Source organism: Mesoplodon densirostris, chromosome 15, assembly GCF_025265405.1.
Source record: "Mesoplodon densirostris isolate mMesDen1 chromosome 15, mMesDen1 primary haplotype, whole genome shotgun sequence".
In the NCBI taxonomy this organism is placed as follows: domain Eukaryota; kingdom Metazoa; phylum Chordata; class Mammalia; order Artiodactyla; family Ziphiidae; genus Mesoplodon; species Mesoplodon densirostris.
In genome coordinates this window covers 34,378,899-34,406,175 of record NC_082675.1, presented here as the reverse complement: position 1 = coordinate 34,406,175, position 27,277 = coordinate 34,378,899, and positions in this window count along the sequence as shown.

Sequence of the window (27,277 nt, the reverse complement as noted above, 5' to 3'; positions counted from 1 at the left end):
TACGTATTTCCTTTATCAACGCGCCACCCTTTCTTCATCTAGACACTGGCAAGAGTGACAGTAAGGAGGGTTCGAAGGGCCTCACACAATTCTAGTGAAATTATCACTGCATTCTCCTATCTACACTCTCCAACTCACTAAAATCAACTGGCTAGGGACCCAGCCCAGTAAACAGACTACAAATAGAATAATACCTTTCTATGAGAAACCCTCAGGGCATACCACAGCATGCCCTGTGCCCCTCAGGCATCCCAAGATAACCAATGCTCATTTCTGGACACTTTCCCAGTCGACTTGAAACATTTTCCAGTCACCTCTGGAACCTGTAGTCTGTCATCACCAAAACCCTCCACCTCCTCCTCCTCTTCTCTGCATCTTCTCCAAACCTCCTTGCTTTAACTCAACCTGAGCTCACCCCTGAGGACTTTACTTCTCCTGCATTCTTTTCAAGCAGGAACTTTTTTTTTCTGCCCTATCCCACATGGTACTGGATTTCCAGGGCTTCAGAGTCACATCTAGACCATTTTCCCTCTTGGTTTCCTGAAAAGAAAATGCCATCTCCTTTGAGGCTTTTGCCAATAAGTTCTAGCCCTACACCCCTCTGTATTGACCAAGTAGACTTTAAATACTGCCTGGCCATTCTATCTGTTCAATTGTCAATCTACATTACCACTCTCCAAAAAACTTTTTAACTTCGCTCCTCAAATCTCCAACACCACTTCCCTCTGCAGACACTAAGCTGACAACATTATTTCTTATCTCATAAGGAAATAGAAACAATCAGAAGAAATACTTATCCTTTTTCCATCATAAAATTTACCAGCTATATGCACGCATGTGTTCTGCCTTTCCTTCTGTTAAAATAACTTATCTGTCCAGGACCCAATCAAAGGTCAACCCCTAGGCTATGGCCATCTCCTCTCACCTATTCAAGGACATCACTTTTGCAATTAACTTCTCTTTCTAAAAGTACAAATTTTCCCTCCCTACAGCAATCCTATTAACAAACATACCACAATGTCTTTTTTTAAACAAATGAACAAAAAACTCTTCCTTGACCTATCATTACCCTCCATGCACTGATGTTTTTTATGATGAAACTCAGAGAAAGAGGTATTTAAATTTGTTTTCTCCAACTTTTCAGTTTCTCTTTCCTCCCCAGGCCACTCCAATCAGGTTCTGTAATCATCATTCTCAATGAAACAATTATAAGGTCAACAGAGACCTCTATATTACCAAATTCAAGCCTCAATTCATATTTTACTCAACTTCTCAACAGCATTTGACTGGTTGGTCACACTCTCTCCTTGAAATATTTTCTTTGCCTGACTTCCTTGACTCCACTCTGACCCCTCACCTCAGCAGCTGCAGCTTCCAAGTCTCCTTTTCTGGTTTCTATCGTCTCCCTAACTTCTTTACATTGACGTTCTCAGGGGTCGACTCTTGAACCTCTTCTTAATCTCACTCACTCCCTACTTCACTGTATTCAATGCCTCAGGCTTTATATACCATGTTGGTGAATCCTGTGTATTTTATCTCTAGTTCTGACCTCTTGCCTAAGCTCCAGATTCATATGTGTATTTCCAGGATACAGAAAATGCCCATCCAATGATTGGTCCTTAATAAATATTTGTTTTAGATATAAATCACAAATAAATACCACTAAAGTTATTTAAAGTATAATTTTCTGTCATATGTAACTCTAACATTCTCATGTCTATTCTTTTTTTTTTAAATAAATTTATTTATTTATTTTGGGCTATGTTGGGTCTTCGTTGCTGCATGTGTGCTTTCTCTAGTTGCAGCGAACGGGGGCTACTCTTCATTGTGGTGCACAGGCTTCTCATTGCGGTGGCTTCTCTTGCTGTGGAGCATGGGCTCTAGGCACGTGAGCTTCAGTAGTTGTGGCATGCGGGCTCAGCAGTTTTTGTTCGCGGGCTCTAGAGCGCAGGTTCAATTGTGGTAATGCACGTGATTAGTTGCTCCGCGGCATGTGGGATCTTCCCAGACCAGGGCTCGAACCCATGTCCCCTGCATTGGCAGGTGGATTCTTAACCACTGAGCCACCAGGAGAGTCCTTCTCATGTCTGTTTTTTTTTTTTCATGTCTGTTCTTAATTGGGGAATTTATTCAGTTTCTAAATTTTGTGCAATAAATAATATTGGATTCCAATTCTTTCTACCATCCAGGTGGCCATGGACTTATTCATCTTTTTATTTTTATTATTTCATCTCCTCTTAAGCCTCAGTAGCTATTATCTGCATGATGGGGAGGACACTACCCCTCTCCTATGGGAGGACCACAAACTAAATGAAATGATGTGGAGCACTTACTATGTGCCTGACATTGTTATTAACACTACCTTTGTACATAAATCCTTTAACACATCCCAGATTCTTACCTTGGTATGGATACCTAGAGTCTAATTACACTGTCAATGTATATGAACATTTTCACTGCTCTCAATAGATGTTGACAAGTGGCTTTTCAGAAAGATTGTACCAATTTATACTTCTACCAATTTATGTGAGTACCCGCTGCAAGATGCTTTCACAAGAACTATTATAACTGTATATAAATTTAATTAGCAGCTTAATATAAACACACACTTCTTTTACCAGATGTAATCCTAGTTATGGTACCAACTTGTCATATGACTTAAATTGACTTTGCCTCAGTTTCTCCATCTGTGAAATGGAGACAAATTTGTGGGTTGGAAAGGGAGAAATATAATTGGGCTAATCAAGAAGCATGGTGCTTTTGAAAAGATAGGATGCTCAGGGCCATGTGATTTTATCACATGATGTATTCAGAATATCCCAATCAAAATCAAGTACGCATTGAAAGAGAATTGTGAGCATAATTCGGCTGATAAACACTGCCCGGAAGGCAGCCTTGTTTCTTTCCGAGCAGCTGGCTTATCTGAATTGCTTATGCTGTACAGTAGCCTTGCAATTATGATGTGTGGGCCAATGCACTTTCTTCTTAGAAAATCATCTCCATGTTCATCTGCTTAGTCATTAACTTTTATAGTGGAAGTTGAATGCTTAATGAAATTGCAGATTTGAACTGTTTTATGGCCTCTAAGAAAATCTCATTTACCACAGAGTAGCTATGAAAAGATGTGAATGACAGATGCAAGTGTACAGAGTTATTATAAATGAAAAAGGGAAGTTAGCTCCAAGGATATGCAGAACAACAAAGCAGGTATTGTTTTTCACCATTTCCTCCTCCACTTGATCACTTCTTCCATCCTTTCATCTGTCCCTCCATTCTTCATTCATCCGCTCAAGAGTCATTGACTAAACACCAACTGAAGTAACCAGGACATGGGCTGTTTTTACAAAGATGCTATAATATAGATGGGGAAACTGATAAAGCCACAAACACGACAAGGCAATGTTAAATACACCACTTGTACTAATAAACTTTTATTTGCCAGTTTTATAGGGTGTGGTGATTGTAGAGTGGGAATTCTCTCGTACAAGATTGAAAAGGGGCAAGATATGGCAGGAAATGCTTACAGGATCTGAAGTTTTGTGTGGCACTAATTAAACTTAGTGGCTTCTAAATAGGCCAGAGTAATAAATGGGTCAGTACACAGCCTGAAAGATTGATATCCTGGGCCAGTTTACTTTATTTGAGCATTAACTTTTACAGGTTCTCTTTCCGTGTGTGTTTGTGTTTGTGTGTGTATGTGTGTGTGTGTGTGTGTGTGTGTGTGTTTCTATCTCTAATAAATGAAAAGACACAGATTTTTGGTTTGCGGTTACCATGAGGTTTTTCTACAGCAGTCTAAATATATACATGATTGTTTTGAGCTGCTTATCTCTTAATTTCAAGTGCATTTCTGTAAACTGGTAGGTTTGATTTTGATCCTCAGAACACTACTAAACAGCACAATTAAACAGGTGTTTATGAGTGTATAAAAAGTCAGAAATAAAAAGGCAGACTACAAAAGCATCATGAAGGTTACATTCTATTAGATCGAATGTTTTGATCGTTACTTGGTTTTAGGAACATCATGGGCAGTGTGCATGCTACTATGTTGATTTCAACCAACCATATGACAAAGTTCTTTTGGAGAAAGGACAGATGCATGAGGGAATTCTCAGCTTGTGACATCACTACATAGACAGCGGTGATGAGGCGATCCATGTCAAAGGGGAAGGAACAGCTAGTTGGTTCACAACACCCTCAGTCTTGGTCGATAATCTTTTACTAACAGTTTGGATAAGATGAATACTAGCATGATCACATGGAGGCTTCTCACTTGCCTCTCCAGATCCACTAACCACTGTCTTCACCTTTCTTCACATCACACCAAGCCCTGGGGAGCTGACCTTTAATGGCCTCATCAACGGGCTCCCTTGCCCTCTGGCTTCGTGTTGGTATCAATCGATGTGGGGAAGCAGCAGGACAAGAGTGGGGTTGACATGTTCATTTCCCCACCTCCCTGTCTGCGGGGTGAACCTGTGCTGGCTCTGTTCCTCTGCTAAAGACAATAGCTTCCGTCTGGGTCGGAAGACCTACTCATTCAGTAGCTGATCCCCTCCCTCACCTGTACAAGCCCAGGGATGGTAATGTCCTCAGAACCCCCATTGCTAGTCCAGCAAATAATGCTATCCCTGTGGGTTCCCCTTACCCCTGCCCTGATCTTTGTAAAAGGCCGCTTCATTTGACTCTTAAGTGTGCCAACTGCCTCCTGCCAGGACCCCAGCTGATACAATTGTTCTCTGAAGCTATTGGTTCAGAAACTCTGGAGGAACGCTCAGCTTCCTTTTTTCTTAGTATCCCACATATAATTGACAAGCTCTGTCTATTCCACTCCTCCATGACATCAAATCCATTCTCTACTTTTCACGTCTTTTAGTGCACTTCTAGCTCACTTGAAGCTTGATGTTAAATAATATAACACACATACAAGCACCAGATAAATTACAAACGTAACTCCAGTGTTTCTTAGAGGTACTATTATTATAACTGCTCCAGCCCCTGAGCTCATCTCTCTTCCTTTTCCTACCTGCTCCAGTGTGTGCCATAAAGAGCCAATGGTTCTTTCTCTCTGGAACCTAAATCTAATCATATCACTTCCCTGCTCTACCGTCTTTGAGTACCAGTTTTTCAGAATAACCGTGAACTCCTTGTCATGCATTCAGGTCCCCAACAATCTGGCTCTAGTACATACCCTTTTGGATCTTCTGCTCTGTTCTATCAAACTATCCTAAACTGCCTTGTGCCTACCTCTTTGTGCCCTCCAAAAAATGCCCTGAGGGCTTCCCTTGGTGGAGCAGTGGTTGAGAGTCCGCCTGCCGATGATGCAGGGTCGTGACCCGGTCCGGGAGGAACCCACATGCCTCGGAGTGGTTGGGCCCGTGAGCCATGGCCACTGAGCCTGCGCGTCTGGAGCCTGTGCTCCACAACGGGAGAGGCCACAACAGTGAGAGGCCTGCGTACCACACACACACACACACACACACAAAGCCCTGAACTTATCCACTTCTGCATCTTTGTTGTATGATCCTTTCTTAATATCATTGTAATGTCATCAGTAATATCACTAATATAGCAGCCCTACGTTGGTGAAATTCTACCCAGCATTCATGACCTTTAATGTCAAATGCCACCTTCCCTATGATTCCTTCCCCAATCCCAGGAGGGAATAAAACTCTCCATTTTCTGTGCTCCCCTGACCTTGTTCATGCTTGAGTCAGATGTCCATATAGCACCTTGGCATATGGTTATCTGTGTAAATAGCTGTTTTCCCAGGGGCATTTCAAACTCCTTGTGAACAAAAACCATTTGACTTTTCCCATGTGTTTAATTTTCATGTCTTCAGTATCCAGCCCATATCGAGTGCTAAAAAAAATGCTTAGTGAATGGAATTAGGTAATGACATATGATCAGAGGTATTTCTGCCATACTGAAGTTTCAGGTGAAGCTGTAATGCCTGGTTCATATGCAGGTTGACATAAACGAGTTTCAAAATTATTTTGATAGACAGAATAGCTACAGCGAAATTCAAGAAATGAATATTAAGGGAGAAAAAGTCAGGCTTCTAAGTGCCAGTCTGGCGAGTCTTGGTTGGGCAGCAGTTACTTCCCGATTTTTTCACATGCCGTAGAAAAGATAAATGCAACCAAAATGTAAGTTTCATATCAAGTTTCAATAAATAACAGATTTTGAGCTTCAAGTTGGCAGAAGAGTAAGATGCAGAGATCACCTTCCTCCCCACAAATACATCAGAAATACACCTACATGTGGAACAGCTCCTACAGAACTCCTACAGAACACCTACCAAATGCTGGCAGAAGACCTCAGACCTCCCAAAAGGCAAGAAACTCCCCACATACCTGGGCAGGGCAAAACAAAAAACAGAGACAAAAGGATAGGGATGGGACCTGCACCAGTGGGAGGGAGCCGTGAAGGAGGAAAGGTTACCACACACTAGAAGCCCCTTCGCGGGCGGAGACTGCAGGTGGCGGGGGGGAAGCTTCGGAGCCATGTGTGGAGGGCAAAGCGGAGAGATTTCCACACAGAGGATCGGTGCAGACCAACACTCACCAGCCCGAGAGGCTTGTCTGCTCACCCGCCAGGGCGGACGGGGGCTGGGAGCTGAGGCTCGGGCTTCGGTCAGAGCGCGGGGAGAGGACTGGGGTTGGCTGCGTGAACACAGCCTGAAGGGGGCTAGTGCGCCACAGCTAGCCGGAAGGGAGTCCGGGAAAAAGTCTGGACCTTGCAAAGAGGCAAGAGACTTTTTCTTGCCTCTTTGTTTCCTGGTGTGCGAGGAGAGGGGATTAAGAGCACCACGTAAAGGTGCTCCAGAGATGGGCGTGAGCCGCGGCTGAAAGCGCGGACCCCAGAGACGGGCATGAGATGCTAAGGCTGCTGCTGCCGCCACCAAGAAGTCTGTGTGTGAGCACAGGTCACTCTACACACCTACCCTCCCGGGAGCCTGTGCAGCCCGCCACTGCCAGGGTCCTGTGATCCAGGGACAATTTCCTCGGGAGAACGCACGGCGTACCTCAGGCTGGTGCAACGTCACGCTGGCCTCTGCCGCCGCAGGCTCGCCCCACATCCGTACCCCTCCCTCCCCCAGCCTGAGTGAGCCAGAGCTCCCTAATGAGCTGCCAATTTAACCCCGTCCTGTGTGAGTGAAGAACAGACGCCCTCGGAAGACCTACACGCAGAGGCAGGTCCAAATCCAAAGCTGAACCCCAGGAGCTGTGCGAACAAAAAAGAGAAAGGGAAATTTCTCCCAGCAGCCTCAGAAGCAGCAGATGAAATCTCCACAATCCACTTGATGTACCCTGCATCTGTGGAATACCTGAATAGACAATGAATCATCCCAAATTGAGGAAGTGAACTTTGAGAGCAACGGTATATATATTTTTTTCCCTTTTTCTCTTTTTGTGAGTGTGTATGTGTATGCTTCTATGTGTGATTTTGTCTGTATAGCTTTGCTTTTACCATGTGTCCTAGGGTTCTGTCTGTCCGTCTATTTTTTGGTTTTTGGTGTTTTTTCTTAGTATAGTTTTTAGCACTTGTTATCATTGGTGGATTTGTTTTTTGGTTTCATTGCTCTCTTCTTTCTTTCTTTCCTTTTCCTTTTATTACTTTTTAAAACTTCCTTTCAATAATTATTTTTTATTTTAATAACTTTATTTTATCTTATTTCAATTCATGTTATATTCTTTTATTTTATTTTATCTTCTTCATTCTTTCTTTTATTTTTCTCCCTTTTATTCTGAGCCGTGTGGATGACAGGCTCTTGGTGCTCCAGCAAGGCGTCATCGCTGTGCCTCTGAGGTGGGAGAGCCTAGTTCAGGAAATTGGTCCACAAGAGACCTCCCAGCTCCACATAACATCAAATGGCGAAAATCTCCCAGAGATCTCCATCTCAACCTCAAGACCCAGTTCCACTCAATGACCAGCAAGCTCCAGTCCTGGACACCTTATGGCAAACAACTAGCAAGAGATGAACACAGCCCCATCCATTAGCAGAGAGGCTGCCTAAAATCATAATAAGGCCACAGACACCCCAAAACACACCACCAGACGTGGACCTGCCCACCAGAAAGACAAGATCCAGCCTCATCCACCAGAACACAGGCACTAGTCCCCTTCACCAGGAAGCCTACACAAGCCACTGAACCAACCTAAGCCACTGGGGACAGACACCAAAAAAAATGGGAACTAAGGACCTGCAGGCTGTGAAAAAGAGACCCCAAACACAGTAGGTTAAGCAAAATGGGAAGACAGAGAAACACACAGCAGATGAAGGAGCAAGGCAAAAACCCACCAGACATAAAAAATGAAGAAGAAATAGGCAGTCTACCTGAAAAAGAATTCAGAATAATGACAGTGAAGATGATCCAAAATCTTGGAACTAGGATGGAGAAAATACAAGAAACGTTTAATAAGGACCTAGAAGAACTAAAGAGCAAACAAACAGTGATGAACAACACAATAAATGAAATTAAAAATTCTCTAGAAGGGACCAAGAGCAGAATAACTGAGGCAGAAGAATAGATAAGTGACCTGGAAGATAAAATAGTGGAAATAACTACTGCAGAGCAGGATAAAGAAAAAAGAACGTAAAGAATTGAGGATAGACTCAGAGACCTCTGGGACAATGTTAAAAGCACCAACACTCGAAATATAGGGGTCCCAGTAGAAGAAGAGAAAAAGGGATTGAGAAAATATTTGAAGAGATTATAGTTGAAAACTTCCCTAATATGGGAAAGGAAGTAGTTAATCAACTGCAGGAAGCACAGAGGGTACCATACAGGAAATATCCTAGGATGAACACACCAAGACACATATGAATCAAACTATCAAAAATCAAATACAAAGAAAACATATTAAAAGAAGCAAGGGGAAAACAACAAATAACATACAAGGGAATCCCCATAAGGTTAACAGCTGATCTTTCAGCCGAAACTCTGCAAGCCAGAAGGGAGTGGTAGGACATATTTAAGTGATGACAGAGAAAAATCTATAACCAAGATTACACTACCCAGCAAGGGTCTCATTCAGATATGATGGAGAAATTAAAATCTTTACAGACAAGAAAAAATTAAGAGAATTCAGCACCACCAAACCAGCTTTACAACAAATGCTAAAGGAACTTCTCTAGGCAGGAAACACAAGAGAAGGAAAAGACCTACAATAACAAGCCCAAAACAATTAAGAAAATGGGAATAGGAACATACATATTGATAATTACCTTAAATGTAAATGGATTAAATGCTCCAACCAAAAGACATAGACTGGCTGAATGGATACAAAAAAAAAAACCCATATATATGTTGTCTACAAGAGACCCACTTCAGACCTAGGGAAACATACAGACTGAAAGTGACAGGATGGAAAAAGATATTCTATGCAAATGGAATCAAAAGAAAGCTGGAGTAGCAATACTCACATCAGACAAAATAGATTTTAAAACAAAGACTACTACAAGAGACAAAAAAGGACATTACATAATGATGAAGGGATCAACCCAAAAAGAGGATATAACAATTGTAAATATTTATGTACCCAACATAGGAGCACCTCAATACATAAGGCAAATACTAACATCCATAAAAGGGTAAATTGACAGTAACACAATTAGAGTAGGGGACTTTGAGACCCCATTTTCACCAATGGACAGATCATGAAAACAAATGAAAACAAATAAGGAAACAAGCTTTAAATGATACATTAAACAAGATGGACTTAATTGATATTTATAGGACATTCCATCCTAAAACAACAGAATACACATTCTTCTCAAGTGCTCATGGAACATTATCCAGGATGGATCATATCTTGGGTCACAAATCTAGCCTTGGTAAATTTAAGAAAATTGAAATAGTATCAAGTATCTTTGCTGACCATAACAGTATGAGACTAGATATCAATTACAGGAAAAAATCTGTAAAAATACAAACACATGGAGGATAAACAATACACTGCTGAATAACCAAGAAATAACTGAAGAAATCAAAGAGGAAATTAAAAAATACCTAGAAACAAATGACAATGAAAACATGATGACCCAAAACCTGTGGGATGCAGCAAAAGCCATTCTAAGAGGGAAGTTTATAGCAAGACAATCCTACCTTAAGAAACAAGAAACATCTCACATAAACAATGTAACCTTACACCTAAAGCAATTAGAGAAAGAACAAAAAAAAAACCCAAAGTTAGCAGAAGGAAAGAAATCATAAAGATCAGATCAGAAATATATGAAAAAGAAATGAAGGAAACAATAGCAAAGATCAATAAAACGAAAAGCTGGTTCTTTGAGAAGATAAACAAAATTGATAAACCATTAGACTCATCAAGAAAAAAAGGGATAAGACTCAAATCAATAGAATTAGAAATGAAAAAAGAGAAGTAACAACGGACACTGCAGAAATACAAAAGATCATGAGAGATTACTACAAGCAACTCTATGCCAATATAATAGACAACCTGGAAGAAATGGACAAATTCTCAGAAATGCACTACCTACCGAGACTGAACCAGGAAGAAATAGAAAATATGAACAGACCAATCACAAGCACTGAAATTGAAACTGTGATTAAAAATCTTCCAACAAACAAAAGCCCAGGACCAGATGTCTTCACAGGCGAATTCTATCAAACATTTAGAAAAGAGCTAACACCTATCCTTCTCAAACTCTTCCAAAATATAGCAGAGGGAGGAACACTCTCAAACTCATTCTATGAGGCCACCATCATCCTGATACCAAAACCAGACAAAGATGTCACAAAGAAAGAAAACTACAGGCCAATATCACTGATGAACATAGATGCAAAAATCCTCAACAAAATACTAGCAAACAGAATCCAATAGCACATTAAAATGATCATACACCATGATCAAGTGGGGTTTATCCCAGGAATGCAAGGATTCTTCAATATATGCAAATCAATCAATGTGATACACCATATTAACAAATTGAAGGAGAAATAGCATATGATCATCTCAATCGATGCAGAGAAAGCTTTTGACAAAATTCAACACCCTTTTATGGTAAAAACCCTCTGGAAAGTAGTCATTGAGGGAAATTTCCTTAACATAATAAAGGCCATATATGAAAAACCCACAACCAACATCGTCCTCAATGGTGAAAAACTGAAACCATTTCCACTAAGATCAGGAACAAGACAAGGTTGCCCACTCTCATCACTCTTATTCAACAAAGTTTTGGAAGTTTTAGCCACAGCAATCAGAGAAGAAAAAGAAATAAAAGGAATCCAAATTGGAAAAGAAGAAGTAAAGCTGTCACTGTTTGCAGATGACATGATAGTATACACAGAGAATCCTAAAGATGCTACCAGAAAACTACTAGAGCTAATCAATGAATTTGGTAAAGTAGCAGGATATAAAATTAATGCACAGAAATCTCTTGCATTCCTATACACTAATGATGAAAAATCTGAAAATGAAATTAAGAAAACACTCCCATTTACCACTGCAACAAAAAGAATAAAACACCTAGGAATAAACCTACCTAAGGAGACAAAAGACCTGTATGCAGAAAATTATAGGACACTGATGAAAGAAATTAAAGATGATACAAATAGATGGAGAGATATACCATGCTCTTGGATTGGAAGAATCAACATTGTGAAAATGACTCTCCTACCCAAAGCAATCTAGAGATTCAATGAAAAGCCTATCAAACTAACAATGGCATTTTTCACAGAACTAGAACAAAATATTTCACAATTTTTATGGAAACACAGAAGACCCCGAATAGCCAAAGCAACCTTGAGAAAGAAAAATGGAGCTGGAGGAATCAGGCTCCCAGACTTCAGACTATACTACAAAGCTACAGTAATCAAGACAGTATGGTACTGGCACAAAAACAGAAATATAGATCAATGGAACAGGATATAAAGCCCATCAATAAACCCACACACATATGGTCACCTTATCTTTGATAAAGGAGGCAAGAATATACAGTGGAGAAAAGACTGTCTCTTCAATAAGTGGTGCTGGGAAAAATGGACAGGTACATGTAAAAGTATGAAATTAGAACACTCCCTAACAACATACACAAAAATAAACTCAAAATGGATTAAAGACATAAGTGTAAGGCCAGACACTATCAAACTCTTAGAGGAATACATAGAACACTCCATGACATAAATCACAGTAAGGTTCTTTTTGACCCACATCCTAGAGAAATGGAAATAAAAGCAAAAGTTAACAAATGGAACCTAATGAAACTTAAAGGCTTTTGCACAGCAAAGGAAACCATAAAGAAGACAAAAAGACAACGCTCAGAATGGGAGAAGATATTTGCAAATGAAGCAACTGACAAAGGATTAATCTCCAAAATTTACAAGCAGCTCATACATCTCAATATCAAAAAAACAAAAAACCAATACAAAAATGGGCAGAAGACCTAAATAGACATTTCTCCAAAGAAGATATACAGATTGCCAACAAACACATGAAAGAATGCTCAACATCATTAATCATTAGAGAAATGTAAATCAAAACTACAGTGAGATATCATCTCACACCAGTCAGAATGGCCATCATCAAAAACTCTACAAACAATAAGTGCTGGAGAGGGTGTGGAGAAAAGGGAACCCTCCTGCACTGTTGGTGGGAATGTAAATTGATACAGCCACTATGGAGAACAGTATTTAGGTTCCTTAAAAAACTAAAAATGGAACTACCATATGACCCAGCAATCCCACCACTGGGCATATACCCTGAGAAAACCATAATTCAAAAAGAGTCATGTACCGCAATGTTCATTGCAGCTCTATTTACAATAGCCAGGACATGGAAGCAACCTAAATGTCCATCAACAGATGAATGGATAAAGAAGATGTGGCACATGTATACAATGGAATATTACTTAGCCATAAAAAGAAATGAAATTGAGTTATTTGTAGTGAGGTGGATGGACCTAGAGTCTGTCATACAGAGTGAAGTAAGTCAGAAAGAGAAAAACAAATACCATATGCTAACACATATATATGGAATCTAAAAAAAAAAATAGTCATGAAGAACCTAGGGGCAAGATGGGAATAAAGACACAGACCTACTAGAGAATGGACTTGAGGATATAGGATGAGGGAAGGGTAAGCTAAGACAAAGTGAGAGAGTGGTGTGGACATATATACACTATTAAATGTAAAATAGATAGCTAGTGGGAAGCAGCCGCATAGCACAGGGAGATCAGCTCAGTGCTTTGTGACCACCTAGAGGGGTGGGATAGAGAGGGTGGGAGGACAAGAAGGAAGAGATATGGGGACATATGTATATGTATATGTATAACTGATTCACTTTGTTATAAAGGAGAAACTAACACACCATTGTAAAGCAATTATACTCCAATAAACATGTTAAAAAAATAATAATAATACAGATTTAGAGTAAAAGTAATGAGAGCTGTATTTGTTTCTGCACAGTTAGGAAGACTGTAAGGTGTTTGGTTTTAGGTTTTTAAAGACTAAAAGATTAGTGAAAGTCTGTTAGTAAGAGTACTGAGAAATTAACCAGAAGACTTGGCCAGGAAGGAAGGAGACACTGAAAATAAAGCCAGTCACCCCCTAACATGTGAGGCTAAATATCACTTATATATGGAAGCTTAAAAAAAAAAAAGAAACAAATGAACTTATATCCGAAACAAAAGTAGACTCACAGACATCGAAAACAAATTTATGGTTACCAAAGGGGAAAGGAAGGGAGGGATAAATTAGGAGTTTGGGATTAGCTGATACAAACTAATATCTATAAAATAGATAATCAACAAGCACCTACTATATAGCACAAGGAACTCTACTCAATATTTTGTAATTGCATATAATGGGAAAGAATCTGAAAAAATAGGTATATATGCATGCATAATAGAATCACTTTACTGTACACCTGAAACGAACACGACATTGTAAATCAACTATACTTCAATTTAAAAAAAATTAGAACAAGTGGATAGAAGTTGTAGGTAGACAGAGTTTCACTGCACATAATAAAGAGCATATTTACAATCATAACTGTCAATTTGTTATGAAATTCTAAACTCCTTGCTTTTAGAATTAATTAGGAGCTAAAAAGTCCTGTGTCAGTGATGGAGAAGAAGGAATTTCCACACTGATAATAAAGAAAGGACAGACCACTTTCCAATGCCATTCTCTGATTCATCTGCCACACACACAATTTCACTGCCAGTTTCTGTTTTACAAAACAATACCTGGCTCCATGTTTTCCACTGTGTCCATTAAAAACTCCTCTGCCTGGTTCTCAGTGGCTCTCGTGGTCACATGTACAGAGTGAATCGCTTTTGCCACAAATTCACAATATGTATCTTTAAAAGTAAAATGATCTGTCTCTTGACTCAGCAACACACCAAGGTTTTCAGAGTTAGTACTGGTAAAATAACAATAAGTCCTTTGAGGCTTGCTTTCCTAAACATAATAGTCATCAGCTTTGCCTTATTGTAACTACACTATAATGGGCAACATTTTGTGCTAAAATGGGGGACTTTCCATCTCTTATGCCCTCCCCACTGTATCTTTTTACATGGGGTCAACATCATTCATTATTTGTCTAACAAATATTTATTGTTCTATAAAGGCACCATGCTAAAGGATTGGGGTCTAAAAATAAAACATGATTCCATTTCTCATCGTGCTTAGATAGAGTGGAAAAAACACACAGGAAAGTAAGTCCTTACAATCCAACATAAATGTTGGAGCACAGCACAGAGAGGGTAACATGCCTGAGGTCCAGCGGAGCTGAGAAGGGAAGGGAAGGGGTCACCAATGATGGAAAAGGCAAAGTCAGTTTGGAGACAAGAATAGAAGCACAGCAGAGGCAGGAAGGGAAAGATGTTCCCCCCTGAGAAAACCAGAACTCCTTCACAGACCTAAAAGCACAGAATTCAATGGGGTCTACAAGGAGTTTTGAACAGCTCCAGCTCTGTTGAAGGAGGTAATAGAAGAGGCTGAGAGGGAACAGGGTTTAAATCTCAGGGTCCTGCATGCTGTGATAAGGAGGTCAGACTTTATCTGAATCCTCCTTTGCCATACAAGGAACAGGACTCATTCAGAGGAAAAGGAATCTGTGACATGGATTTTTAAGAAAAATTTTTTTTACTTGAAATTATGGTTTTAGACAAGGAAGGGGATGCATGGCTCAGGATGGAGCCCAGATATTCTGAATCCCAAGAGGTCAACACCTGGCTCAACACAGCTGTCCTTCTAGCCCCTGTGGCAAAGTCACACTCGCAGGGGACATGCAACATCTTCTATTTCAAGTCCAAAGGGACTTGATTCAGAGAGGCCATATAAGGCGAAAAATCATTCTGGACAAGGACACTCAAGAGACACATTGCTGCAAATTTCACCCACTGGAACAGATTCTGGAGCAGTGGGGTGGAGCTGTCTGCCAGGCAGGAAGTTAGGAACATTATTGCTGAGGCCGTGTGCGGACACAGCTGTGCACACTTGTATTGCCAGCAAAGCAGTGACAAAGCCAACAGTCTTCTCGAAGCTGGAGAATGATCCCTGATTGCTTGGGGAATAGAGATAGAAAAACACGTGGCAGATATTTTAGGCCCTTGGCCTCTGAGGAATTATCTTTAGTGCTCTGTTAGGTTATTCTTGGGGAAATGCTAACCTTGCATTGCATGGTCTGAATATGCCTGTCACTTAGGAAGATTGGGGGGGGGGGACGGGCAGAAGATCTGGGTCCAAAGATTGGTCCTGGAAAGCAGCTTCTCAGCTTTTCATGCCTCTCTTTCTCTTCTTCCTCCCTTCCCCCAACTTTTTCTTTCTAGTATCAAACGTAGGAGATGGTGAGAAAGGAGAAAGGTGCATTCCTTTATATGATAAGCTTCAAGGAAGTGAGTCAGATATTTTGGAGCCTAATTTCATTCTGGAAGGCGCTCTATGCTTAAAACAGTAAAGAGTAGAACCCATTCTTCCATGAGCTATTTGCATCTCTTCGAAGTCTGAGAGACATTGGGATCAATCCTTACATAGCCTGCCCAGGTCTGCAAAGCTGGCCTAAGAGATGAGCCCCAGGGATTTCCAGGCCCCCCAAGAGAATCTGAGAGCTGGTGCCTGATATCTGCACACAGAGTTCTTCCAAACGATAATTACCACATACATTTTCATTAGAATACTTCCATCTGTCCATGTTCTAGCCCTTCTCTCCTTGATTGCTCAGATATCTCTGAATCACTTCAGCGTCCTTATTTATAAGGTTTCTCCCACCATCAGTGATATTTACCAGGCAAACAGTCATTGACACATTCAGAATAGTTAAGTGCTGCTGTATTATTCCTTCACCCACCCAGGCTCTCCACTTTCCCTTCCATGTCTGCCCTTTTCAGTTTGAAGATCATTCCCCTTCACAGTGTTGCCATAAGGAGTTACAAACAAAATAAGAGATAGAGATTTCTGTTTTCTCTTCATTGGCTCCAAACCTCTGGCCTATCACTTGCACTAGACTGTAAGTCACCTAGAGGCAGGCAGGGAAAGTGACCTTCTCATCTTAGGGTCCCACACTGTACCTGGAGCATCCTGTGAGCCTGGTAAATGTTCTACTGAAGAGAAGAAGGTCTTCTGTCTCCGCATGTGGCAAACACATCCTGGGTGACCCCGAGTAAGTCACATCCTTGTGGAATCCCATCTCCTGAGAGTGGGTAGAAACTGTGACCTACTTCTGAGCAATAGAATAGGACAAAAGTGATGGGATGTCACTGTGATTGTGTCACTTTATATGGAAAAACACAGGAACTTTTCAGATGCAGTTAAGGTCCCTAATCAGTTGACTTTAAGTTAATCAAAAGAAATATTACCCAGGATGGGCCTGACCTAATCCATGGAGTCCTTTATAAGAGGGTCTTCCCTGAGCTCAGAGGCTCAAAGCAGCAGAACCTCTCTCTCTCTCTCTCATTCTCTCTCTCTCTCTGGTCCTGAAAAAGCAAACCATCATGAGGTCCACAAATGCAAGGGATGGACTCTGCCAACAACCACATGAGTTTCCGAGAGGACCCCAGCCTCAGATGAGATCACAGCCCAGCCAACATCTTGATTGCAGCTTTGTGAGACCCTGAGTGGAGGGTCCAGCTAAGCTATGCCAAAACTGCTAACATGGAAACTGTGAGACAAAAAATGAGGGTTAGAAGTACATTTTTGTACAATTATAGAAAACGCATACAATGAACATAAATAAAATTGCCCTTTGTGGTTGTTACTGGACTTCTCTGCAAACCTTAACTCTTTTTGGTACAGATTGTTCCTGACATAATTTTTAGAAAGTTCTGTCTTTGGTTATTCTGCTTCCTTTTTCCTATGATACATATGATTTTTAAAATTGTGCTCATTGGGGCACTCCCTGGATCACCAGGTCAGGTGGGTTCTTTAGAACCCAGGCCTGCTTTTTCCTTGCTGAAATAAAAAACAGTGACACAAGCAGAATTTCATATTTGAAAGATGACTTTCTTCAGCTCTCTTCTCCCTCAGGAGTTTTGTGGCATAGATTCAAGGAGCCTTTGAAACTTCAAAAAATGTATCACACAGGGTTGTTGTGAAGACAAACCAAAATATAGAACATTAACATGCCTGCTATCACTTTACTGAATTTAACATTTTATAAAGTTCCTTTGCGAGCATAATTAGAGCCTCTAAATGATCCTATGAAATAGGAAGATAAAGTATCCTGGGTTGTTTCTGGAGAGGTCCTCGACTTATAGATGAAGAAACTGAACCTTTATGGGTTAAGGATGTTTTCCAAGGTTGCACAGCTAGTAAGTAACAGAGGTAGATGAACTCAAGAGAGTCAACCCCAAATATTATCTTCTTTACACTCCCTTGCAGACTCTAGCAAGTGTTTCTTATACCACATGCTCAAACTCAAAGTGGACCCTCTGATCACCTGCCTGTTGTGCTTGGTGTTGCAGAATCTGAGACATCACTTCAGACCCCAGGGATCTCTGGGAGGTGGAAACTAGCAATGTGCATTTTAACAAACTGCCTCTTCTCACCTCCTAAAGATGGAGCCTCACTGCTGTAAGATAATGGCCACGTTTCCCTAGGTTTCCATCTTATCCTTCTCCTTCACAAGTCAGTTCCTTCTTGGGATCAAAATTAGGCCCAAAGTCACCCTGTCTTCATTGTCTCCTCCACCTGCTGGGGGATGTGACTGTCAGGAAGCTGAGCTGGTGATAAGGTCATCTATGACTAGGAAGTCTTTAGCAGATGCCTGGGTGATGGAGGCTCTTTAACACTCCACTATTACCTCCCAAACAATGCAGAAATTCATATAAGAACTGCAACTCCCTCTGTTCTTCTTGCTTCCGAACATGGTGACGCAGTATAGAATTTTCTTCTAGGAAGGACTTAGAGAAAGGTGAGCTGGGGGGAGACAGATGCCAAAGCACACATACATCTCCTAAACTTTGCCCCATAAGTGTGACCAGACCACACAGGGATGAGGGAAGACGTTCATCAGTTTGGTTTAGTGATGGGTCAATAAATCTAGAGTCAAAGGTGTGGGTTTGAATGTCAGGTGCTGTTTACAAGCCAATCATTTTATGTTCCTTTTCGCAGGCTTACTTTCTCCATCTTTCACATATGGAAAACTAGAATTGGCCTGATTTACCTCATGGGAGTGACATGAGGAAAAACTAAAGTAAAATGAAATAATGTGGATCCTATATAAAAGTGGAATGCCATCCACATGTGTTAGGGACATGGCTGTATAGGGAAACCTGGCACAGCTCAGACATAAACAAGGTACTCGACAATCATTTTCTGCTCCTGGATTGACTGACTGAAATATGTTACTTTGGAAGTATGAAAAAATTACTCAGGGAGATTCCTTGCTTGGGGCTAGTCCTGGAGAGTGAAAGCCTAAGAGAATATTCTATAGTCCAGAGACAACTGCAAGGGAAAATGGGTTGCAGGAGCCCACAGGTGCTCTGCCCTTGAGTAAGAGTGTGGCTTTAGAAAGACAGAGGGAGTGCTGTGTTCATGGCCTCAGGAAGAAAGCTCAGAGGACCAGGGAAGGAGGGAGACAGGGGATGCTAGAATTCTGGGGAACAGGATGCCATAGGGAGCATGTTCATTCCTTCACTTGTCAACTCATTCACTCACTTATTCACTCAACAAACATTTACTGAACAATTCCCATGTGCCAGGAATCATGTGAGGTGCTAAGTATATAAAGATGAAAACGTGGTTTCTAGTCTCAAGGAAATTTCTGCTGTAAGGAGACAAATTAATCTCACATATTTAGTATAGAACATGGTAGGTGCTGGGATAGAAATACATACAGAGAGCTAACAAGGCAAGGAGGAGGGGCCCTTAACTCAGTTTGGGGAACAAACAATATTTCTCAGAGGAAGTGATACTTAAGAAGAACCTTGAAGGACGAGTAAGAATTACCTAGGGAAGGAAGTGGGTAAAAGTGAACTAGGAGGAAGGCACAAAGAAAGGTGCAACACAGAATGAGAGATGAAAGGACCATTTGTGGATAATGCAAGTAAAGACACACATACGACTGGACAGAAAGATGTGTAATAGAAGGCGGGAATCAAACAAGTTAGAGAGATGGGCCCAGGACATATCATGAATGATCTTATATGACACGCCAAGAGTTTTGATTTTATCCTAGAAACACTGGGAGCCACTGAAAAAGTCTAAGTGGGAAAATGTCATGATCAAATTTGCTACAAAAGTACTAAAAATAGAACTACCATAAGACCCAGCAATCCCACTACCGGGCATATACCCTGAGAAAACCATAATTCAAGAGTCATGTACCACAATGTTCATTGCAGCTCTATTAACAATAGCCAGGACATGGAAGCAACCTAAGTGTCCATTGACAGATGAATGGATAAAGAAGATGTGGCACATATATACAATGGAATATTACTCAGCCATAAAAATAAACGAAATTGAGTTATTTGTCGTGAGGTGGATGGACCTAGAGTCTGTCATACAGAGTGAAGTAAGTCAGAAAGAGAAAAACAAATACCGTATGCTAATACATATATATGGAATCTAAAAAATATGGTTCTGAAGAACCTAGGGACAGGACAGGAATAAAGACGCAGATGTAGAGAATGAAATTGAGGACACGGGGAGGGGCAAGGGTAAGCTGGGACAAAGTGAGAGAGTGGTATGGACATATATACACTACCAAATGTAAAATAGATAGCTAGTGGGAAGCAGCCACATGGCACAGGGAGATCAGCTCGGTGCTTTGTAACCACCTAGAGGGGTGGGATAGGGAGGGTGGGAAGGAGATGCAAGAGGGAGGAGATATGGGGATATATGTATATGTATAGCTGATTCACTTTGTTATAAAGCAGAAACTAACACACCATTGTAAAGCAATTACATTCCAATAAAGATGTTTTAAAAATTTTGCTACAAAAGTAAATACTTCTTACTTAAAGATTTTGTCCACTAATCAATCTTTATACTACTCACACTTGGGAGGGCTGTGACCCAGGAAAAAATGAAAAAATGGGTTCACAGTGAAGTCAGAGGTAGAAATTCAGAGAGTCATACAGGACAACCTTACATCAGCTCAACCAAGATGAACATGGTACCTGTAATTACAGTTAGGGTTGGAAGACCATCTGCTTACTGAACCTTCCCACCTTTAAAAGCTCCTAGAATATAGTAGGGCCTTACTAACTGCTTGAACAGTAGATGAATGAGTATCTGCATCTTTGAGTTTATGATAGTGTTTCTAGTTGGATAGTTTCATTAAAATATACCTAAATGTGCCTCAGTGACAATGACAGATGAAACAATAGGATGGAACGGGTGGTGTGGGTCATACCCTCGAGCATCACGTTGCTAACTGTCATTATTCAATGTCTGCACTGCCACAATTGCACAAATGTCATAGGTGACTATTCTGGAAACAATTTGTGCAAAATGTTTTGAAATAGAGCTACGAAAACCACCGAAGAAATATTCTCCAGTGAAATAGAGAAAACATGTGCTATAAAACAAGAGTGCAATAGAAAGCATTATTAGAGTTGTATTTCTAGAAGACACATTAACATTAAAAGAATTAATATTGAAAAGCCAAAGAGGCCTTCCAGGAATTCCAGCAAGTACAGACAGTGAGAAACATTCCATTGAAGCCAAGTAGTCTTGTAATTACAATAGTTTCATGTGTTCCTCTAGAGCCATGACTTTTACTCTGAACATCTGTCTTTCTTTCCCATCAGCTAAAAGACGTTTCTATCACACTGTATCCCACACTGCCAGCACTACTCTTTTGCTTTCCCACCACCAATGCCTACTGATCTTCTTGTGATCTTTATTTCAACAGGTTTCACCATCATCCAGTCACCCAACGCAGAAACTCTGTATTTATACTAAAATCTTTTCTCCTCTTGATATTCAAACTCCAGTTACCAATCTGTATGATTCTGACTTCTAAATATGTTTCAAATTTGTTGCCTCTTCTGTTTTCTTGTAGTACAACGCCTGCCTCAGATGGGGCTCTTAGCAACGCTCATCTAGATGACTAATTGTCTTAGTCAATTAAGTGATCTCTCTGTGTCTACAGCCTCTCCCTTCCTAGTTATCCACCACACTGCCACTAAAAATGACCTTTAAGAATGAAAACGTGTATATGTCACTGTCCGGCCTTAAAACCATTCAGCTACTCTCCATCACATGAGCCTGGTATACAAGTAGGGTGATCATTTCACCCTGTTTATCCAATCTTGGCCATCGTTCCGGCATCATTATTAAATAACTCTCTTTCAATATCAAAAGTCCCCCAATTTGGGGACTTCCCTGGTGGTCCAGTGGTTAAGAATACGCCTTCCAATGCAGAGGACACGGGTTCAATGTGCCCTGGTCAGGGAACTAAGATCCCACATGCCACGGGACAGCTAAGCCTGTGTGCCACAACTACTGAGCCTGCGTACTGCAACTACAGAGTTGTTGCACTCTGGAGCCCATGCGCCACAACTAGAGAGAAGCCTGTGCACCACAATGAAAGATTCCGCGTGCCACAACTAAGACCTGACGCAGCCAAAAATAAATTAAAAATAAATATTTAAAAAAATTTTTAAGTTCCCCAATTTGAATAATACATTATTAGGTAACTTTGTTAATGATGTTTTCCATGATCTAGTCTCCACCCACTTTTTTTGCTGTCTGACTGGTGGATACCTTTTCATCCTCCTAAGTCACTTGCTTCAGTGGGACTACCTGTTCTCTGACAGCTGCTCACCTAAGGTCAGAGCTTCCTCTGACCTTGCCCATGGTTCTGTTATTATACATGGATAACTTGCACACCTTATGATAGGTGGGGGATAGAGACAGTTGATACAGTTATTTCTGCAACACTAGAACCTAGTAAAGGATCAGATATACCAGTGCATCTTACAGAGCCAGACGGAACATTGCTTTGGCAGCAGTTCAAAACACCATATTTCCTAACATCAAATCAGTCACAAAGATCTATGTACAAAACAAATGATTAAAATATGCTTTACAAATAGCACCTATGTTTTTGAATGTTTTAACACTTAAGACTAATCTGAAACCATACAACTATTCTATTTATCCATTGTTACCAATATTACTAAGAATAATGCCAAGAATTTTTCCTTAAAGTGAGTTTAGCAAATATAAGGACGTATTGGTGATCAATTAAAAATCAATTCTTTTTATAGACTATGAATCTTTGTTCAGGTCAGAGACTGTATTTTTCCTACACTCTATAAGGTGTCTTACATGCTGTCAACACTCCACGGAGTGTAAAACAGCAGGGATAATTAGGTTTTTCTATTTGTGCTCATTATCCAGAACAAAGGGTGTACATGGTACTAAAGCACAATGACTTCTCTCATTTGAATATTTACAGTTCTGCCAACTTGGAAAGATTATTATGTAGTGTTAATCAAAGGAAGACTTTCACATTCTTCTCACAAGCAAAGGGTACACTTTTTAGGTAAAAATTAGCATCTACGAGTATTTGACCTTAAAAATAGAGGAAAAAAACCATTCCATATAAATCAAGGTCACCTGAATATGGGAGCCAACTCACAGCACCTATTTTGTTGAATCTTTTATTTTTTGTGAATATTAAGTCTTAGAAGAAGCCAGGGCAATTCCAATAGTTTGTAGGGTTTGAGTCGGGTGGTCTCTGACTTAGCCCTTGCTTTCCCCTTCCCCTTCACATAGCATTCCTTGCAATCACAGAAGAGGAATTTCCTCCACTCATGGGGTTTCCCTAGATTATGACACCTGACACCACTGTTAGGGCCAGAAGAACACACATCTTCAGTTTCCAAGGAGCAACGGTAAAGGTGGATATTAACTCGTTCTGACCAGTGCTCATATTGCAAAGGTAATGTCTTTGTGCTCTCCCTGCAGAACTAAGATCGATGCTCAGGACCTGGGGCATTAAAAAAGTCTACATAATTAGGAACCTCTTAAAGCTAATAATTATCATTCATAGCAACTAAGGCTTTTCATGAGAAGAGGATAGGTAAGCATAGCAATGATATAGGACTATTACAAAAATAATACTGGACTTGAAATTCAAAAGCCTTAACTGTAGGTCTAGGTCTGATGATAATAATAACAATAGCAATAACAACAACAATAATAATAAGAGCTATCAGTTATCAAACAACAGATTTATAGCAGCCACAGTAAGAGGCCACACGGGGGGATAACTAGTCAGTGGGGGTGAGAGAGAAAGGGCCAGTGAAGCCTTCCTAGAGGAAGTCAAGTAGAAACTGACACCTGGTGAGTGAGTGAGAACTAGTGAGATGAATTTGGGAGGGAAAAGGTAAAGATCCTCCTGGAAGAAAGATGCATATGCAAAAGTATGTGCCAGTCAGCCTGATGTGTCTATAGGGTATTCCTTTGTTCGCTTTGTCTGAATCACAGAATTCAGGAGGGAATAAAAACATTAATTCACAAAGTGAAGCAGAGGCAAGATTATGAAGTGTCTTGAATAGATCAATAAAGCAATACAGAATAATTAAAGAATTTTAAACAGGGGAGTGAAACGTTCAGATTGGTGTTTGGGTTGCAGATTGCTGTGAGGGCCAAAATGGGGATGGACTGGAGAGTGGCCAGGCCCCAGGTGGGGAAAGCAGGTCAGAGGCAGGTGTGGTAGCAAATCTTAGTGAGAGATGAGGGATATCAGAATCAGTGAGAGATATGAAGAGGTGAAACTCTAGGACCCGGAGGCTGGCTTGATATGTTGATGGTGCATATACTCTGGAGGAAAGGAAAGACCCTGAGGTGACACCCAGTTTTTTGGTTTTGGCAACTGAGTGAAAGGAAGGGACCCTCACTGAGATAAGATAAAAGTGAAAAGAAATCTGTTTGGGAAAAGATGAAAGTTTTATATACAAACACATTGAGCTTGAAAGGCTGAGGCGACTTCTACGGGAAGTTACCTACTGAGCATAAGTCTGTCGAGGCTCAGGATTCCGTGAGTCACAGCTTCAGGCTCCATTATTCATAAATGAAACCTTGGAAGTTGTTGCATCACCCAGGAAGATGGTGTAGAATTGAGAGGTGACAAGATCCCGGGAGAGAAGACTAAGGAATACCACATTATAGGAATACAACTAGGAAGAGGAGCTGGCAAAGGATGTTGAGAAGGGGTAGGCAAAGAAGTAGAAGGAAAACCAAAGAGAATGTGAAATATCGAAAGCGGAGGGATAGAGTACTTTAAACAGGAAGAAGTGCTTATGAAGACACATGTTTCAAAGAAGTTAAACAAGGTAAAGACCTGGAAGTGACTACTGAGGTTTAAAACAAGATAATCATAGACGATCTTGGCAAAAATACTTTCCATGAAGACTGTAGATCAGTAGCCAGATTACAGTGGGTTGAGGAGTGAATAAAAGTAAAGCAGGAAACATGGTTCTCCTGAGAAGCTTGATGGTGAAAGAAGGGAAGAACACAGACTTCCAGCCATGTCCACCTAGAACACAGATCTAGGGAGGGTTTCTTTGTTAAGATGGAAATATCGAATGTAATTAAATGTCACAGCAAAGATGCCATAAAAAGGGAAATGATACAGAATGAGGAGAATGGACAATTAACAGACTAGGTCCTAAGGAGGTGAAAGTGGATGGGATTCAGAACAAAAGAGGGCAGATTAGGCTTGAACAGGGGGGTTCATTATCCCACGGTGAGATCAAAGAAGTAGAGAGGATGAGTGGAAGTGGTGATAAATTTAAGCTTAAGCCTAGGGCTGTAGAAAGTTGCAAAACTCCCCCATTATACTGTTCCCTTCCCCTTTTCTCTCTTTCCTCAGTACAGTATGAATCAAAATCATTTGCTGAGAATTGAGATTCATTCATAACATAGTGGGCTTGAAAATAATTCGATTTTTTTTTTTTTAAGTAACATGAGCAGAGAAAGGAGAGAACTGATTAGAAAAACAGAAGATTTGCTGGGCAGTCCAGGGGTCCCAACTTCATCTGGAGAGCATGAAAGCATGAATTGATAGAGGCATCAAAATACGAGCTTTCAAGTCCTCTCCAGTGGGTGTCCTCAGTGGTCTGGAAGCCGGGAGAAATCAGGCTTTGGGGCTGACCGCAAATCAGGCATTCATGAGCAGGTGCATTGGAAGGGTATTGAGTAGAGGGAGATGAAGTGGTACCTCATTTCATTGCCTCCTCCTTACATTTCTACGAAAAAGGTATTCTTACCCTCATTTTTACCGAGGATGGAACTGTCACTCATTGAGGGTTATGCTCACCCAGTCTCACCCGGCTACACAGACTGAGTGCAGGGTCAGCTGGGCCTTTGGGATCAAGCCTCTGCTCCCCCCGACTGCACGGCACTGCCTCTCTGTGCACTTCACACTACTAACCTCAATAGAAAGAAGGGGTGCATGCTTGTTCTGTTTCCATTCTAGGGCAGTTCTGCTCCCTCCATTCTGCAGCATAAAGCCAGGTTATACACACAAAGCATTTTAGCCCCTGGAAGAAAAGCACTCTGCTAATTTAGAGGATATATAAATGGCATCCCAAACTGCTGAGAGCAACGTTCACACAGTCATAAGCTCATTTATGATATAGGATTATGAAAACCCAATCTCTGTTTTTAGTTCCAATTGATTTTCATTTGCCTTAGCAACAGATGCTCTATGCTGGGAAAAAGAGAAACGACCTGCAGAGAGGGTCCTATAAGGCTTTACGGTAGAAGCTGTAACCCTGAATCACACACTCAATCTAAGCAAAGATTTCACTCCCTTATCCCATTGGTGGTGATTTATGCCACTGAACTGAAGCTACTCTCAAAACACTGGAAAGAAGGCAAAATAATATTTTTTATGGTCAGGTATGCAATTGTAGCTGAGGAATTTTAAATGTTTTAACAATGCTATTCCAATTCCCTCTTTATAGACAGGAAACTCAAAAAAGGCAGACAGCTCCTTGCCTTTTACTTCTGAGGCTCTCGGTAAAATTCTCAGCAGCCCTCAGAGAGCTCAACTAGCTCCAAAGATAGTACATTTTGAATGCTGAACTCTTTGAAAAAGTGGGCCTATGTAAATCCAGTAAATGCATTGATTTTTTTAAAGGGAAATGTATTAATGCCTTTTTTTTCAGGGCCCCAAAACATGGCCTGATCTCTAGAGGTCCAGGAGAAATGATGCAAGAAGCTGGTGCCTAGGTAAGCAGGGAGCCCTCCTTCTCCCACGTTGCCTCTTCTTGGTCTTCCTTCCTCCTTTTGCTGAGGAAAGAGAGCTGGTCAGCAGCTCTGATGACATCATCAAGGGCATGGACACCCAGAAGAAAGGCATCCCCGATGGAGACCAGTTAGCCCATCACAGTCAGAACAGGCTCAAGAAATGGGAAGGGCTCAATTCCATTTAGTCCTTTGTCAGCTCCAATGGCAAGCAACTCTATGCAGGAATTTCGTTACCTCTGATTCAGCCCCATGATAAACGTCTGATACAGAATTTATTGACAAAACTTCTACCAAACTGCTTATTATATCCTTAAATGATGAGTGTATACACTGAAAGAAAAAGAGTCAAATGTATTTTTAAAGGCAATATGCAACTTACCCATCACTTTTATTGGAATAATCTTTAAAGCTATTAGATTCCAAGTTTTGTTTGTTTCCTCTTATACAGTACTGAGGAAACTGCTACAGTCTTTACAACATAAGACAAACAGAATTAGCATCTGTTCTTGCTGGAACTTTGTACCTTGCTAACATTGTTAGGGTGGACGCTATTGTCTGCTGAATACAAGCTCATTATTTTACATTAAGTATGCACA